The following is a 20,189-nucleotide window of genomic DNA, read 5'->3' as shown; positions in this document are numbered from 1 at the left end:
CTTTGATATAATTTTGTATCGGCCTTACGGCCTCGGTTCCGCTCCAGTGAAGTAGGAAAAGGAAGGACAGACAGGATAGGGACGGCAGACAACGGTCCGCTGTGCCCTGGGGAGAAGGAAGAATAGGGACGGCAGACAACGGTCCGCTGTGCCCTGGGGAGAAGGAAGAATAGGGACGGCAGACAACGGTCCGCTGTGCCCTGGGGAGAAGGAAGAATAGGGACGGCAGACAACGGTCCGCTGTGCCCTGAGGGGATGGAAAGAATAGGGACGGCAGACAACGGTCCGCTGTGCCCTGGGGAGAAGGAAGAATAGGGACGGCAGACAACGGTCCGCTGTGCCCTGGGGAAATGGGAGGACAGGGACGGCAGACAACGGTCCGCTGTGCCCTAGGGAGATGGGAGGACAGGGACGGCAGACAACGGTCCGCTGTGCCCTGGGGGAATGGAAGGTCAGGGACGGCAGACAACGGTCCGCTGTGCCCTGGGGAAATGGAAGGTCAGGGACGGCAGACAACGGTCCGCTGTGCCCTGGGCAAATGGGAGGACAGGGACGGCAGACAACGGTCCGCTGTGCCCTAGGGAGATGGGAGGTCAGGGACGGCAGACAACGGTCCGCTGTGCCCTGGGGAAATTGGAGGACAGGGACGGCAGACAACGGTCCGCTGTGCCCTAGGGAGATGGGAGGTCAGGGACGGCAGACAACGGTCCGCTGTGCCCTGGGGAAATGGAGGACAGGGACGGCAGACAACGGTCCGCTGTGCCCTAGGGAGATGGAGGACAGGGACGGCAGACAACGGTCCGCTGTGCCCTGGGGGAATGGAAGGTCAGGGACGGCAGACAACGGTCCGCTGTGCCCTAGGGTGATGGGAGGTCAGGGACGGCAGACAACGGTCGCTGTGCCCTAGGGAGATGGGAGGACAGGGACGGCAGACAACGGTCCGCTGTGCCCTAGGGTGATGGGAGGACAGGGACGGCAGACAACGGTCCGCTGTGCCCTAGGTATATGGGAGGACAGGGACGGCAGACAACGGTCCGCTGTGCCCTAGGTAGATGGGAGGACAGGGACGGCAGACAACGGTCCGCTGTGCCCTAGGGAGATGGAAGGTTAGGGACGTACGGCAGCCAACGGGCCGCTGTACCAGGGCAGGAGGTCGGGGACGTACGGCAGCCAACGGGCCGCTGTACCAGGAGCAGGAAGGTTGTGAGCGGAATGCTGTGGTCTGGGGCTCGTCCGGCCTTTAAATATTCCCCCAAAGTGGAGGGGATGGAGTTGAGCCGCCGCCAGAGGCGGTGGAAAACGTCTCGATGCGCGGAAGATGATGCGCCATCGGTACCTTCCTTATCTCCGCGGTCGGCTAGCCTTGCTGATAGCCGAGCGTCTTTCAATAATATTATTTATTATTTTCTCGTCACAATTTTACTTTGTGACACCATTCTATATGTTTCAGCTGATACTTCTTCTCTATGCATAATCATCGCGATTAGTGCAAGCGGGAAGCACGTGTTGTATGAAAGATTTCTGAGTGCGAAAACTTCTTATTTGTTGATTTACAGCGAACTCAAGAAGACTGCAGAAACATCAACACTAACTTCTCAACAAGTAAACCGACTTGACAGGAAAATTAGCTCACATAAATTCATTCTTGTAGTTGGTACAAGTGAACTAATGTGGTTTGCGGGACTGCTTACACTCACACCCGCAGAGCCAAGTTATGAGCAGATGTGAATGTGCGTGTGAGAGATGAACTGCAGAAGTGATACTAGTCGTATAGCACCTCCCGCATCAACAGACGTAAAGACGTTCATCTTGAATATTCATTGAGTTGGCGCCCTTTCTGTTTATGTTGCATGGCTCCTGGATGAATCACCCTTTCACCGCTAATTGGATGATCAGTCGCCTGAGAAGCATCCACCAGATGAACCTATTTATGACACCATTCAACCAAATCAGGCCACATTGTACTGTCAGGTAACGATTTTCCTTATCACAAAAGTTACATGGCGTGAAAGACTGCCTTTTGGATGTCTTGAACTAGTATGAAATGATGTTGATAGATAATTTATGAATATGAATCTACTAACGGAGATATAGATTATAAATCTTCATAACTCATAATAATTTAATTGTTTTAAATTATTATACTAAAATTCAATTTGATTTCAACTACCCTTAACACTTCTTCTTCTTTCGGCAGTACAGCTCAGCGTGAGCTTTAGCCTCCTCAATTATCTGCCTCCATACCAAACGGTCACCTGCCTTCTGCTTCCAACCTCTGACCCTCATCAATCTATACTCTGTACAAAATTACTTCTCACTTTGGATGAACATGCGCAGCAGAGAAAGCATACAGCGAGAGGGATACAGAGGCGCGATGTTGCTGTTTTGAAGCGGTCATCGTTCTCCAACTTCTAGTGACTGTTCATGTGCTCATGCTACACATGCGAAGTTTCCTGTCTGGAAGCAGTCAGACGACTGTCAAATTGGAAACTGCACTTCTACCCATGACTCTATTAATCACTGTAATTGACTGATCTCCCTCCATTTCTCTGCGCCGCATATACCTCCAAGTCAGAAGTAATTTTATACGGACTATAATATCTGACTCCAAGTCATCCAGCCAGCGTTTCCTTGGCCTGCCTCTCTGTCTTTTACCCTTAAGTCTACCCTTATACATTTAACACTACCCTTAAGACTTAGGTGACTACAAATATTGACAACAGGGAGGAAAGCTAGAAGAAGATTCAATGAAATTTTTTTTTCAGAACGGGAATCGAACCCAGTACTTTCTGGCGGTCAAGCAACCAACCATTCGATTTTGTACTCTCATCCATTCCAGACGCATATTTTCCAATGCCGTATTTTCTCCCCACTCGTATTAATACTGTTTCGTTAGGAGTTCAGTAATACATAATCATCAAATAAAGTATATGGTATTAGTACTACCCCGTTGGAAATCCAGTAATAGCTCATAATTTCCAACTATTGAAACAATATAATAGTTTTGTCCATTTTCTCTCAAAATGATACTTTGGAGTAGTTTTTCAAGAGGAGAGAGAGAAAGAGTATAATTTTCTTTGTAAGTTGATCTAGTTCTGAAACTGATGTCAATTCTTAGCTCTTTGTGAAATCTCTCCAAAAAGGATACTATACAGAGTGAGTCATATGTATGGGAACCCTTCAATAAGTTGAACACTGTTGTAGATATAATACTATAACTTCCAGAATAAGTTCAAATAAAAACTAAAACTTCAATCAGCCGCCATTTTGGATACAAGTATCATAGAACATTTTTATGGATGTCATCTTTCTTATTTTGAAAAGGTCTTCAAAATTATTTACCTCACAATGGGTGTTTATATTCAAAATATTCGAGTTACAGCCCCTAAGGCCTCTTATGAGGGGGTTGAAATTCAGTTGTACATCAAAAGGTAGAGTATTCGACCAATAACTTATCCTGAAAGTTACAGCATTACTGTTTCTAACAGTCTCCAACTTATTGAAGGGTTCCCACACATATGACTCACTCTGTATAATTCACTCATACATGCACTGTATGAATTACTCTGTGGTTGTAGACGCATCTCATCTTGCTGAAGTAGGGCAGGCCAATATTGAACACTTGTGTCATATCAGCACACATAGAGAGACAATGTAGGCCTCCTGGTATGCACAAGCGGCTCTGATTGAGCACATTATCAGTTGCAAATTATGGCCGGCATCGAAAGGCAAATCATCAATAGCAGGTCTATCTTTAGATCGGGACATGAATTTTAGGAGAATTCCACGCACAACGGTGAGGCTGAAAACGTGGGAGCATTATTTTATAAAGCAACACCCAACTCCACCCTTCCTACACATATCATCAGTCCCTAAAACTCGCAGACTGCACACACCGGTAGCTAGAGCCGCTTATCTACACCATAAACTACCACGCTCACTTCCCTATAGTATTTTATCTGAAGCGAAATATTTTATTATAATTTTCCATCGCCTGCTGCTTCTGCTAAAACGTCGTGCTGTTACTGCAACTATTCATGTTGACTCTTACATCCAGCGTATAATCTTGATTTCCTTGTGGAGTATCCGGTATGGTTTTCACTTCAATCTACGAGGAACTCTCATTCATCTCGATTATTTTCTTGTGTATTCATGCTTGTGGAGTATCCACAAACGATTCAAAGTCTTTCAAAAAGGACAAGGAACAAAAAAATTTTGAGTTTTTTTTTTCAATTTTCGTTTTGAAATTGTAACAGTCACATGGAATAAAACAGAACCAGATGGTTGTTACAAGGTTGTAATCGAGGTACGTATAGTGAGGACCACGTTACTAGTAGTTCTGTGAACAGTAGACCTCACGCAGTATTCTCATCCACAAGTACCTGATTGAAACTATAGACCTTATGGAAGAACAACAATAGACTGGCTTCTCCACACATCTGTGTAATCACTTGTCAGCTGATTTATGATGAATAATTCTATAGTCTGATTCTTACTCTAATATTGGAGTATGGAGGAGGCTCCTTTTTCCTTTTATATTATCCTTGAAATGCAACATTTCCAAAAACCTTGTACATACGTCCACGCGCAATTAAAAAAGGGACATATCTGTCAAATTTCATGAAAATCTTTTACATATCAAAATATGAATCATATTATAGAAAACTTAACACTGATTTAATCCAGTTTAAGCTGAAATTCTGTTTAAACTGGCATGGTTCAAACGGCCTTCAATGTTCAACAGGTCGATTAACATTTTATAACATTGAACATTATTGTCTAAAGTCGTTTTTCCATCACACTGGAGCTTCAACGATGGTAAATATTTTTGTGACGTGCCAAAAGCACAAGCATCATCATCAACATCATCATAAGCTCAGGACACAGGAAAGGAGTGCTGCAGGAAGAACCAAAGCCACGATGGGGTCTCCTCAGCTCCTCAGTTCTGCATAATTCATCGTCGTAAGAGCTTCTTGCATTCTTATTCCTCGTTCTGCACCATCTTTTATCCCTCCTCTGCCTTTTTGATCCTCTGAAACATCGGTCTCTCTCACTCGCTCCGAACATGACGTCATTGAGTGTATCTTTGATAGCGATATCGATCATATCTCACCAGCACACACATTATAACAAGATCCTTGCAATTTTATCCCCATCAATCATATTCACTCTACATAGACATTTTGCGAGAGTAAGTTCAAATTCATGGAATATCCAATAAAGTAGATATTATTTGGGTTAAACTTTCAGTAAGTGATGTTTTGACGTAACGGCAACGGTAATTCAAATTCTCCTTTAAGAAGCCAATATTCTAACCAACCAAATGATAACTTCTCAACTATGCGGATTATGTAGAGATATGCATTATGTATCATGTAACAGAAGCTTTCTCATCAATTAAGCTCAGACAAAAATATAATCAAGTCAATACAATTGTCAACTCTAATCAATTCACAACAAATAAAGCAATTATACAAATAAATTAAGCAAAAAGACAAATAACAAATTATGTTCAACACAGAAAACCAACTTCAATATGCACTTTTCATGATAAATAGGATTGGTATGGACTTTGGCATGATAATCGCACCACAAAAATCTAAGGTCATGGCGTTTAAAGGAAAGTGGCCAGTTAGATTCAAGATAGTGCTTGAGAACCAAATTTTGGAACAAGTTGGATGCTTCAAGTACATGGGATGCCGTATCTCATTTGACAGAGAAGATGACGCAAGTGAGAAATTGACGAAATTCAGTGCTGTGAGTGGTGCAATACGTAGATCAATAGGTAAGAAAACAAGACAAGCCACTCAGATGAAGTTCTACAGACTAATGGCTGTACCAATAATAGCTTATGGAAGCGAAGCCAGGGTGTCAATAAAAAAAAAACTGAGGTATGTATCCAAGCAGCCGAAATGAGGTTTCTTCGAGCAGTCAAAGGTAACACTAGAAACGAAGTAATAAAAACCGAACTGAATGTAGAGTCTTTATTGCAAATATTGAAGAGAAGTAGAGAAGACTGGTCCAGCCATCTACTTCGTATGCCAGCAAATAGACTTCCAATTCAAGCTTGGCACTACAAACCCGATGTGAGAAGAGGCGTCGGACGACCGATGGAGAAATGGATGCCGGAACAGGCCAACAGAGCCTAATCCTTGAATGACGATTATGAAGATGATGAAAAAGACAAATTAATGCAATTCGTAGGTTTAGCTTGAGCTAAAGTTGATGAGCTCCAGTAAAAGTAATGTAAATTCATTGATGGTGGGGAGTCCCTTACGGGAAGGTTCAACCTCGCCTGAATATATATTTGTGCCATCAATAGGCCTTACGACTGTCATACTTCTGCCGGGACCGACAAATTAACGTGTCCATCCGATAATACCGAAATGACCTGGTCAAAAACTTTTTGGTTATGAGCAGGTTTAAACCCGGGATCTCTTGGCTGCTACGCAAGCACTCTAGAGTAAAAAGTAGAAAGTGAAAGTGGCTCATACCCTGCAATGGCTCATAATTTGTCATAAAGTATCACGAGTATAATGTTCAGCTTTTCCTGCAAAGGAAACAATGCCTCAATAATATGATGAATGTAATAATCAACATGTGAAAAATTATATTATTCAAATAGAATATACTCAATGCTGAGAATGAATACTGATGGAAATTATCATGCATACTGTGAAATAGCACTAGTAGTTCCGTGAACAGTAGACCTCGCGCAGTTATAAATCACAGACTCTTCTAATACTGTCAATCAGAGTAAATTTTGTCCTGTCCTGTCGTGTCGGCGAGATATCAGTGTATATATAAAACAACTAATGGCTGTTTGGGTTGTTGTATCGACAATGCTAATAATTTGATGTAAACAGCTATATGCTACTATCATCAAAAGCTTACCGAGTTGAAAGCAGAGAAAAGTCGGGAGAAAATACTATGCTACTCTAAGTTATCAATTGCATGCCTCACTGCATGCAATTAATATTCGACACAACAGCTGTTTTCTCATTAAGTTACATTGAGGTATTGAATCGCATGTGTTATTGCATGCAATTTATAATCCACTCGACAGCTTGCTGATTTGTGATGAATGATTCTATAGTCTGAATATTTACTCTAATATTGGCGTATGAAGGGGGCTCCTTTCCCTTTTATATTATCCTTGAAATGCAAAATTTCCAGAAACCTTGTATATATGTCGACGCGCAAATAAAAAAGGAACATGCCTGTCAAATTACATGAAAATCTATTACCAGGTTTCGCCTCGTAATGCGCAACATATAAACATGAAGAGAAATGCAAAACCGTCGACTCGAATCTTAGACCTCACTTCGCTCGGTCAATAATGTTAAATATGTATTGTTCTCAAACCAGCTTTAAATGCCTAACTAGTGTCTAGTTAAGGAAATGTTAGGTTGAAGATTTGGTATTCACTCTGACGTCCGTCTCTGCCTCTGGGTATCAGAAAAGAAATAAAATTGAACAGACAGGAATGTTGAAAGATGTCAACATATCTTTCAAGAAACTTCAGCGGCTGATTTAAATTCCAATCAGAATAACCTTCTCCAATAAAATAATGTGATGAAAAGGAAGGCTGGCATACATTTATAACGTAGACACGTCTTGAAGAGAATCTTGAATGTAGGAATGTAAGGGAGGTTTAGAATGCGAGTCGGTAATAAATCGTTGTTGCGCAGGCAGATCATTCCTCACAATCAGCCATCTTGAGTTTCCAGAAATGACTTTACAGAAGGAGAGAACGCGGGACGTGGGACGTGATACGACTCTCAGTGCTGCTGCTGGCTGTTACTCCATGTGAAGGATGCTCCTAACAAGAATTGATGTAATTTCTGTCGTTTTACACAGCTTGCAGCTTCCACCACTGTTTGTAAACATGATCTACTTTGAATATTTCCCACTAAATAACTACTCAGAGGCCGAATTGTTCATTAATATTGTATTTGTGAATCCTTCTTGACAATGTGTAGATGAGGAACAATGCGGAGCAACGGAAAGAGTATTATTATTCAGGGTCGTAGATTCGCATTAAAAAGATAGGAAGGAATAGAGTCATAATATGAGAAAATAAGATAAAAATATTTGATAGAAGGGATAGAGATTTGATTGGATAAAAAATATAAATTGAAAATTTGTAGGAGAAACTTGGGAAATGGTTGTCAACTTGAGTTTCAATGATAAAGTCTTAGGCTGGTCACACACCAATTAGTCAAGACAAGAATAGTCATGTTTAGTCACAAGCCTATGGAGTCATGTCCAATTGCAATGACTAATCAGTGTGTGTTGCGTCATAAGTAACAATGTGAAGTATTGTGACTAAACGTGACTAATTTTGTCTTGACTAATCGGTGTGTGACCAGCCTTATGCTGATAATGAAGATCCGAAATGCGGGAACGGAAAGGCAACGCGGGAACTAATCTGTACAAAATTACTTCTTACTTGAGATGAGTAGATACATAACACGGTTTTAACCGCCTTTTTTTGCGACTTTACCCCCCCTCCCCCCTCCCCCCGCACCCATCCTACCTTCCCCCCTTCCCCCCGCACCTTCCCGCACCTCTCCCGCCCCCTTAGAAGAACCTCTCTCTCTCTCTCTCTCTAGAAGAAGAAGAAGAAGGAGAAGAAGAAGGAGAAGAAGAAGGAGAAGAAGAAGGAGAAGAAGAAGAGGAGGAAGAAGGAGAAGAAGAAGGAGAGGAAGATGATACTCTCTCTCTCTTGTTATGCTCTAGTTAATATAGTTATGGCTAATTACATTTAGTCATGCTCAATTACATTTAGTCATAGATAGAAGGAGAGGAAGATGATACTCTCTCTCTCTTGTCATGCTCTAGTTAATATAGTCATAGCTAATTACATTTAGTCATGCTCAATTACATTTAGTCATAGTCTATTTGATGATTAATAGTAGAGAGCGAGAGATATGTGTGTGAGAGAGAGGTAATCTACTGACAGATTCAAGTGAAACGAACTTAACTGAAACATGTTCTTGTCAATGGGTTGTAAATACAACGAACACTGTCAGATTTAAGTGAAACGAACTTCTTGTGAAATGAATATCTTACTCTCAAATTTAACTGAAACATAATCTTGACAACGAGTTGTACACACAATGAACACTGGGAGATTTAAGTGAAACGATCTTCTTACTATCATAAATTCTAGATGAGATTTTATCATTCTTCCGAGAATATATGTCCAGTAGTAACATTCAAATCCCATCTTTTTCAAAACTCTTTATGTGGCAAGCATTGTTGAATATTCTTTGGAAGAATAATAGTGAATTCAAAGTTCTTTTCTGAATCTATATTGATATAAATCATTCTAACCAAATCTTACATTCTCAACATATTATCAAACAGAAAAACATTGTCATTTCTTGTTGTAGTTTTCACAACACTATGTAGCAACGATTGCTTAGCGTGAGACAACCTTGAGCGTTATCATTACGCACCAATTCTGCTCTTACCTGATGATTAACATGTTTCAAAATTTCACTTCGGAGAGCATACAAGCACGATTGCTGTTGTGCTCTAATTCAATACGTCACTATTGTCACGTTTTGCAATTTCAGTTCACATAGCTTACAAGGACAAATGCAGTTCCGCTCTAATTCAATACTCGAGTATCGGCACGTTTGCAGAGTTCACAAGGACGAATGCATCTCTGTTCTAATTCGTACATTAACACGTACATACTCTTGTTTCAGCTTGGAAAAATGCATGTGAAGATTGAAATAGAATGTAGCTATTTCTCCCAAGCAATTTGCATAGTGAAAATCGGTTAAAGATTGATATGATCCTAACTTTAGGGTTTTAGAACATCGGCGTAGATACTTAATCCCATCTTATCAGTTATTAAATCACCTACTTGATCTTCTGTCAAATTATGAGATTTCGCTTCTATCCAATTCATATGGAAACTAACTTTCGCATAATTTCGCACTATTTGGTATGCTATTCGGTGAATAAATAATGTGAGATAATCGTTGAATGTAGCCGAACATTGTAATCTTGTCACTTCATCATTCTCTGTATTTTTAATTGAAGTTGCTATTTCCTCACGAATTGATTTGAGTGTAGCTTGTAATTCATCTTTCTTAATAAATGCTTGCATTTCACTACTCAGATCATTTTTCAATACATAAGTTTCGCTAAACGTAGTTAGCAATGTATTCAAATCGTTTTTTGAAACAAATTGTTCAATCCCCTCCATAAGATTTGTCTTTATCGTATTAGTCATTGCAGATAATCGATCTTCTAACTCTTGTTTTGTTATAACAATGTTATTCAATGCCCGCACAGTTTTATCCAAATATTCCTTATCAACAGATAATGAATGAGTTTCATTTACTCTAGTAAAAAGTTCTGTGCTAAGCTGTTTCAATCTAGTATCTTCTATTGTTTCATCATCATGTTTTTCTCCCAATTCCATACTTTCATCTTCTTCTTCTTCTTCTTGCTCCTCCTTTTTTGGTATAAAACTCTGATCAGAGTGGAGAGAAGATTTAGTTTTCCCTGTGCCGGGCACTGTCTTTAATTCAGGCCTTTTCCCAAGTTATAATAGTAAATTTAATACGCAATAGACTAGAGCCATTATTGTAAGTGAGTTAGCGAAATAAATTATTTTCTCTCTCTATTATGAACGGCCATGACTTCGAGTTTCCCATGATAGATATTTCAAAATTGTGGCTCCGAGTCGTCGAGGAATGTAGATTATGGAATTATCTCTAAACTTTAGCCTTCTTGTCGCGACATAAAATGCGATAAGTTGGAAAACAGCAAGCATTGAAATTATAACAAACTACCGATTTTGCAGTTACTATTTGGTCCAAAGACTCTAGAAGCCACGCGACGATTGGTCAAATTGATTCCGTTCGCCCAATAGGAGACCTGTTTCTAAATACAGTAGTGGGGCGATTCCCCAGCCGACAGACCAGATTACGTTCCGGAGGACACTTTGCTAGGAGCACTACGAGAGTAAAGATGTAGTCATTATGTTTCGCCCTTTTTGGGCAAGTTTACAAGTTTATATCATTAGTTAGTTTTATTTTTATTAAAGTTTAAATTTTCTGGTAGTGCCATGTCCTGAAAGGTTTAATTGTGTTTCTTCACCATGTACGAATAATTGTTTCTTCAAATAACCGCTAAGGTACGTAAAATAAGGTTAAAATATAATTTAGGGAATAATTTAAGTGTTATAAATTGATTGAAACTTCCATAAGAGTATTGAATTAATTAAGCCTGTTATTTTTCAAGTTAATAATATTGATTGAGAATAATCCTTTTGATTTTATTAGTGATGGAAGATAATTATAAATTTTTTTCTACAGAAGTATAGAAAGTTTTCAGTTACGTTACATTTGAGTTATTGTTTCTGGAGATATATTATCGTAGAGTATTGTTGAAAGTCAGGAAGATAGCCTTTAAATTGGAATGAAATTTTCAAGATTATGTTCATATTGAGTTCATGACATTTTATAATTTTATATTTTTCAGACTCTGTTTTCTTATGTCATTAAGGCTTTCGAATAATTTAGTAAATTTTTATGATAGAAATCTTAATAGACAAAGAAGAAAGTTTTTCTTTTCCAGTAAATTAATGTTAATGAATGTTCAAATTTTAATACAATTTAAATTATTTTCTATGTGTCTACTAATTTTATTTAATTAAAGGTGAATCTTATAAGCAAACATTATCTTTCCTTAAAGTGAAGTTTTCAATATTTTTTTCTTTTATTGTGTTATAAAGTGTCTTGTTTTATTAGGTGATAAATTCATAATTTCAGTTGATACTAGTTTTTGGACTTGTATTTGTAGGTAAATCAAATCATAAACTCTGGAATGTTCATTTTTAATTAAGGTTCTGAGCAGTTTTGGGCAAATGCCCGTTATTTACACTTGGATTGCGTCCTAAAGTTCATAATTAATAAATAAAATAAATGTTGGCTAGCGCACAAGTTTCCAACAATACTAGCCGAGCTACTATATGAAAAATTATATTTGATTTTGCAAACCAAACGAAAAATATCATAAAAGTTAACATCATAATCAATGAAGTATTCATTTCTCTAAAAGCATTATATTAATTTATTACGAGTGTTTTCATAAAGTTGCATTGTAGATTAATGACACTCTGGCAAGTAAATTTGTTTTAAATCTGTTAAATTTTGAGAATGAAATCAGAACGTCAAGATAAAATCTAAATTAATAACAGAATAAACTCCTGTTTTAGCTTTTGATGAATTGTAGGAAGAGTTAGAAATTAATGCTGTAATACATTTATTTACAGCGGTTCATGTGTGTCCCCAAACCAACTTCTTGTACTACCACCCCTTTGGTTCCGCAACTTTATGTAAAACCGCTTCAAGACACCCGTTCAGACGACAGGTCTAGGGACGTAAGAGGACGTCGCCGTCAAGCCAAATTCAACCGGTAAAAGCTCACCGCCAAAAACAAGGTACTGTAACCCCGACGATAAAGCAACGTACAAACCAACGAAAGTGCAGTGTAGTGAAACAAAGGTTCATTCGAGAATGTCAATAAAAAGTGGGGATTCAAAATTATTATGAAATGGGTTATATGGGTTACTATCGACGAAATTTGGGTTCAACGGGTTTTTTTCTTTCTTGAGTAATTTCATGTTGAAATTGATTGGTTATTTTATGACTGATCTTGTTTGGTTTTGTGACGTATTGCTATCTAAACGGGGTTAGTAATGCGCCCCCGAATCAGATGAAGAATGTCAACAAAGTAACATGATATTGTTGTTTCTGCTGTTCGATTTTAGCTGCCAATGTTTATTGAAACTGTTTGTATTTTTCTATTATTTCAAATTGTAGTGTTATTCTATAGTATAAACCTATTAAATCAGGCATGGCAAGATTAATTGAAGTTTTCTTGACTCTAGCCCGTTCACCTGCATGAATTAGGTATAGACTCAGGTATTTTCTAGATGTGCCGGCCTATTTCTAAATTCTAAATTTTATTCAAAATTATCTTATCTATCTTCTTAGGCACACAACTGCGCCACTGCTGCTTAATTTTAGCGAAAGGTACACAACTGCGCCACTCTGCTGTCTAGAGATATTTAAATCTCTGGAATTCAAATTTTCTAAAAAATTAAATTTTTCATAACTTACTCTAATAATACTAGATCAATTTTTCTGAGTCTATACTTAATAATTCATTCTGTGAACGTGTTAACTGTCAATATTTTGGGTTTGGAGTTGAATGAATAATTTATTGTTGCTACTCCAATTTTTCTGAAGTTTAAATAATTGTAGATGAAACAGGAAAGTTATTCAGTTATGTTAAACCATTAAAATGATAATCTTTTGAAGTGCTTAAAGATAAAGTCAAGTATCATTGATGCTTAAGTTGAAAGTATTCTGAAACTTCATATTGAAATTGATCATTGATATTGAAAGGTTTAACGGTAGAATAAAAATGAGTAGAAGAAACTAGGACATGTGAGAAAAAACTGATTCTAAGTGCTGAATAAATTTTTGTATTCTGTAATTCCGTGAATGATGATAGAAATTATTGTAATGTCAACCTACGTATTCTGGTCTCACGTCTGGTAGTTGAATATCATTATAGTAGTAGTGAAAGGGAATATTGAGATTTTAAAGGTCAACCCAAGTAAATTAGGAAAATGCGGAAATTATTATGGGAGAATGTTTGGGGAAAATAGGGAATTTTTTTGAAAAGCTAGGGAAATCAAAGGTAATCAGGGAATAAATAGGAAACTCTTTTTGTTAGTTATTGTTGATATGTAGTTTTGAAAAGTTGATGAGTAGTTTTGGCCTTGAGATGTTTAAACTAAATAATTAGGTGTTGTAGATTAAAGTTGAAACGATAATCAAATCCTTGGGAATTTGTATAAAAATAAGTTGATTGAGATGAGGTTGTTAAGTCCCTTTATCAGTAAGGTTTATTCTCGAAAAGGTGAATCAGTTTTATTATTGGAAATATTTTTTTTTAGGTGTGATTTTTGCGGTAGGCATGCGTAGTGATAGTGTAAAGATCCGTTGTGTTGGTGACGTTTCCTGTAGGCTGTGGGAATTTTTTTTGTTTAGTTGAGACTCAAGATTTAGAGGAGGACAAGGGGATGTCCTGCCTATGTGTGTTGTTCTTGAATTTAGGTAATCGGCGCGAGTGTAGATCCGTGTCCAGAGAGAACGGAGCACTGCCCGAAAGTTGTCCATGTAACAAATCAAGGAATCTAGCTGTGACTAACCTTGCAAATTTGTACGGTGGAATTGTTTAATTTTAGCGAAAGGCACCGAAGATGGTGTGAGCTGAGATTTTTTTGTATCTAGTAAACGGTCTGGTTCATTCGAGAGTTATGGGGCTCGTCAGTAGAATTACGTAAACCGAAATCTAGAATATTTAGTGAGTCTTCGTAGTGATTGTAAGGAAAACAATCAGCGTAATGCAGTTTAGGGAAGCCCAGTCAAAAGGTTCGTTAATGTTTGGTAGGAAAGTCAGCCGCAAAAACACTAGTAATAATTGGTAAAAAAAAGGGATATTATTGAGTTTAAAGTTGCTTAGAAATTTGGTATGGTAACGAAAATTGAAGGTTTTAGACAATGAATATTTAAAGTGATTAGTTAAGGTATACAAATAAAATAACAGAGAAACTTTTTCGAGTACCTAGGTAATGTTAAAATGGTTATCAGTGAAAGTAGAAATATGTAGGAAAATTCGTGTCAAAAGGAAATAGAATTTTTGTTGGGAAAATTAAATTGAGGTAATTAACAGTAGTAGGACCCTTTAGAGATAAGTAGTCAAAAGGTATTAATAAATAAAAAAAAAAAAATAGGAAAATCTTTAATGAAATGATCAATTTTTTTAAATGATGAATAGTAAAATTGCAATCAAGTTTTCCATGTGAATAAGTTGAGATATTTTGAGATCTAGTAGAGTAATTGAAACTAGTTTGGATATGAAGTTTATTGTTGAGAAATAATTATGTGAGGCTCCAGTAAGGTTAGAAATGTCAGTGAACTTGGGAATAAGTAATAGTGTAATAGTAGTCTATTAATGTGTTAATGTATTGGTAAATTTCATAATGTTGGTGATCAGAAGTCAAGCAATAGTAGTCCTAAGCTAGTCGTTCCAGTTGAATTTTCATATTATTAAATCTTGCCTTGTGAATTATTCTCCCAGTGTTTAGAGAAAATGTCACGTACTTTGAGTTTGAGAGAAATAATAACCATGATCGCTGTCGAGTCAATTTATCTAGTTGAAGTTGTAGGCAGTGAGAAAATACTGAATTGCTTTATATTGTTAAAAATATGTTGCACTCTCAACTCTATAGTAATGATAGTTAGATTTCAATACATTCAGCTGAGTGAAAAAGTTTCATCCTTTACTATTATGATCAAACGTACTTCATATTTTACAACAGCAGAGTAACATAGAACCAATTAAAACTATGATGTCTTTTAAACGTTTTCCCTTGTTAGAGTTTGCCAAGAAAATAACCAGGGACTCAATAAAGTGATTGAAGTATTCAAGATTATTATACTCGGTCCGTCTTTAGTACCCACTTAAAAGGTGGACACGCCCATATTGTTTTGTCCTGACTCTTGCCACAGTTTTAAAGACTCTTGCCACAAATCTCAATTAGTTATACTTTTTGCTGAATTTCAGAATGATTAAAGAGATTTCTTTTGAAGAGGGCCCGCTTCAAATTGGATCCTACTATCAATCCAGAAATTCGACTCTCCAAATCATACAGAATGCCTCTATGGTAACATATCCTGATTAGATTTCTTTTTGCGTGTTTCACACCGGAAGGAAGGGGAGTGTGCCGGGCACTGTCTTTAATTCAGGCCTTTTCCCAAGTTATAATAGTAAATTTAATACGCAATAGACTAGAGCCATTATTGTAAGTGAGTTAGCGAAATAAATTATTTTCTCTCTCTATTATGAACGGCCATGACTTCGAGTTTCCCATGATAGATATTTCAAAATTGTGGCTCCGAGTCGTCGAGGAATGTAGATTATGGAATTATCTCTAAACTTTAGCCTTCTTGTCGCGACATAAAATGCGATAAGTTGGAAAACAGCAAGCATTGAAATTATAACAAACTACCGATTTTGCAGTTACTATTTGGTCCAAAGACTCTAGAAGCCACGCGACGATTGGTCAAATTGATTCCGTTCGCCCAATAGGAGACCTGTTTCTAAATACAGTAGTGGGGCGATTCCCCAGCCGACAGACCAGATTACGTTCCAGAGGACACTTTGCTAGGAGCACTACGAGAGTAAAGATGTAGTCATTATGTTTCGCCCTTTTTGGGCAAGTTTACAAGTTTATATCATTAGTTAGTTTTATTTTTATTAAAGTTTAAATTTTCTGGTAGTGCCATGTCCTGAAAGGTTTAATTGTGTTTCTTCACCATGTACGAATAATTGTTTCTTCAAATAACCGCTAAGGTACGTAAAATAAGGTTAAAATATAATTTAGGGAATAATTAAGTGTTATAAATTGATTGAAACTTCCATAAGAGTATTGAATTAATTAAGCCTGTTATTTTTCAAGTTAATAATATTGATTGAGAATAATCCTTTTGATTTTATTAGTGATGGAAGATAATTATAAATTTTTTTCTACAGAAGTATAGAAAGTTTTCAGTTACGTTACATTTGAGTTATTGTTTCTGGAGATATATTATCGTAGAGTATTGCTGAAAGTCAGGAAGATAGCCTTTAAATTGGAATGAAATTTTCAAGATTATGTTCATATTGAGTTCATGACATTTTATAATTTTATATTTTTCAGACTCTGTTTTCTTATGTCATTAAGGCTTTCGAATAATTTAGTAAATTTTTATGATAGAAATCTTAATAGACAAAGAAGAAAGTTTTTCTTTTCCAGTAAATTAATGTTAATGAATGTTCAAATTTTAATACAATTTAAATTATTTTCTATGTGTCTACTAATTTTATTTAATTAAAGGTGAATCTTATAAGGCAAACATTATCTTTCCTTAAAGTGAAGTTTTCAATATTTTTTTCTTTTATTGTGTTATAAAGTGTCTTGTTTTATTAGGTGATAAATTCATAATTCAGTTGATACTAGTTTTTGGACTTGTATTTGTAGGTAAATCAAATCATAAACTCTGGAATGTTCATTTTTAATTAAGGTTCTGAGCAGTTTTGGGCAAATGCCCGTTATTTACACTTGGATTGCGTCCTAAAGTTCATAATTAATAAATAAAATAAATGTTGGCTAGCGCACAAGTTTCCAACAATACTAGCCGAGCTACTATATGAAAAATTATATTTGATTTTGCAAACCAAACGAAAAATATCATAAAAGTTAACATCATAATCAATGAAGTATTCATTTCTCTAAAAGCATTATATTAATTTATTACGAGTGTTTTCATAAAGTTGCATTGTAGATTAATGACACTCTGGCAAGTAAATTTGTTTTAAATCTGTTAAATTTTGAGAATGAAATCAGAACGTCAAGATAAAATCTAAATTAAATAACAGAATAAACTCCTGTTTTAGCTTTTGATGAATTGTAGGAAGAGTTAGAAATTAATGCTGTAATACATTTATTTACAGCGGTTCATGTGTGTCCCCAAACCAACTTCTTGTACTACCACCCCTTTGGTTCCGCAACTTTATGTAAAACCGCTTCAAGACACCCGTTCAGACGACAGGTCTAGGGACGTAAGAGGACGTCGCCGTCAAGCCAAATTCAACCGGTAAAAGCTCACCGCCAAAAACAAGGTACTGTAACCCCGACGATAAAGCAACGTACAAACCAACGAAAGTACAGTGTAGTGAAACAAAGGTTCATTCGAGAATGTCAATAAAAAGTGGGGATTCAAAATTATTATGAAATGGGTTATATGGGTTACTATCGACGAAATTTGGGTTCAACGGGTTTTTTTCTTTCTTGAGTAATTTCATGTTGAAATTGATTGGTTATTTTATGACTGATCTTGTTTGGTTTTGTGACGTATTGCTATCTAAACGGGGTTAGTAATGCGCCCCCGAATCAGATGAAGAATGTCAACAAAGTAACATGATATTGTTGTTTCTGCTGTTCGATTTTAGCTGCCAATGTTTATTGAAACTGTTTGTATTTTTCTATTATTTCAAATTGTAGTGTTATTCTATAGTATAAACCTATTAAATCAGGCATGGCAAGATTAATTGAAGTTTTCTTGACTCTAGCCCGTTCACCTGCATGAATTAGGTATAGACTCAGGTATTTTCTAGATGTGCCGGCCTATTTCTAAATTCTAAATTTTATTCAAAATTATCTTATCTATCTTCTTAGGCACACAACTGCGCCACTGCTGCTTAATTTTAGCGAAAGGTACATCCCCATTTCAACTAAAGGTGTGATAATCGGTTTAAAAAGTTTTTCTCTGTAATTGTCAGATTGCTTTTCAAAATGTACAATGCTTCTATGTTTATCTCTAATAACTTTCCTCAATTTCTTAATCTTATCGATTAGAGCAACACTAGCGTTTTGTCTTCTACGAGACATCCTCATTCTTTCACTGCTACTCACTCTCTACTGAATGTCAATAAAGTTATCCAGACCCTCTCTATATTTTCCACTATTAGCTGTACATTCGGTCATAATAGTAAGAAAACTATGCTTCTTAGAATTCCACACATTTGAACACAATTTACTGAAATCTCTGAAGCAAATATCTTCACCCACATAGTCTCTATGTATTAATTTGAGTGATAATTGATCAATTTTGAATATAACAATCATATTTGCATTATCTCTGGTGAAATGTTTTTGTGTTGCACCATAACTTTGAATTAAATATGCTGTATCAATATTACGATGTCTACCCATAGTAAAATAATCTCTTATTTGAGGTGTGTGACTAAGTTGTAAATCATCGAATATGGCGAGAGAAAATTTTTTCAATTTATTGGGGTGGAGAATTCTCTCAGGAATATCATTGACATGAAATTCAATACCTTTCATTTTTGAAAAGACTTTCTTAAAAACAAGTACTTATCTTGATATTGGCTTTTAGTATTTAAATAAATATGTTTAAATCTCAATCCATTTTTGGAAAAAATCAAGTTGAACAATAAATTCGTTTTACCACATGCAGACGGCCCTACAATGAGAATTCTAGCGTTATGCGGTATCAATGTTCCATTCTTACACCATACAGGCTTTTCCTCTTGTGCAATTAACTTATCGAAATTTACAATGTCGAGTTTGTTCATGTTGAGAAAGTGAGATATACAAACAGAACTGTTTCATGTGTGGTTCACTCGGTAATGAAGCATTTCTAGGTGACTAGATGTACTCACCCATTCAACATATAGTCACCTTGTGCCACATGCTACTAGCACTTCTCTATGACAAAATGAGAAATGAAAGAGCCAACATTCAATTCAAGTTGTTTTTATTTAAAAAACACACAATGTAAAGAATATTACAACAGATGTGGATAGATAATGTACATTATTTACATCATATGATCTTACTCTAATTATTTACAACAAATGTGGATAGATAATGTACATTATTTACATCATATATATGATCTTACTCTAATTATTACTTTACATCATATGATCTTACTCTAATTATTTACAACAAATGTGGATAGATAATGTACATTATTTACATCATATATGATCTTACTCTAATTATTTACAACATATGTGATTCGATAAAATTATACCATGTGATCTTACTGTAATTATTATTTACTCTAATAAGTTCTCTCGATTTATGAATGATGGTTGTGGAAATCCAATCCATTTCACAAGCAACTTATCCTTATCTTGTCTCAATATTTTTTCTATCAAATAAACATTTCTTTCAGATTCATTCAAATGCGTTTTTTTAATTTCTTCTTGATAAAACCTACCCTGTATTATCTCACCACTAAGATCTTCTAATGAGTAAGTGATAGGTTTGTGGGATGTATGCTCACAATTCGGAAATATTCGGATGACCAATTCATTAGATATTTTTTATCAAATATCTGTTTCTTTTTAGAAATTCTCACAATATCACCAGCTTATATTTTGGTTTCAACACTTTTAATTGAATCGTCTATTAAATGCAGAGTTTAGTGATTCTAAAACACGTTTACGATGTTTTTTAGTTACATCTTTAGGTAAAACATATTTTCAATGTATATACAGTACCTTATACT

The sequence above is a fragment of the Nilaparvata lugens genome, chromosome 2, assembly GCF_014356525.2.
Source record: "Nilaparvata lugens isolate BPH chromosome 2, ASM1435652v1, whole genome shotgun sequence".
Classification (NCBI taxonomy): Eukaryota; Metazoa; Arthropoda; class Insecta; order Hemiptera; family Delphacidae; genus Nilaparvata; species Nilaparvata lugens.
Note: the sequence above shows the minus strand (reverse complement) of the source record.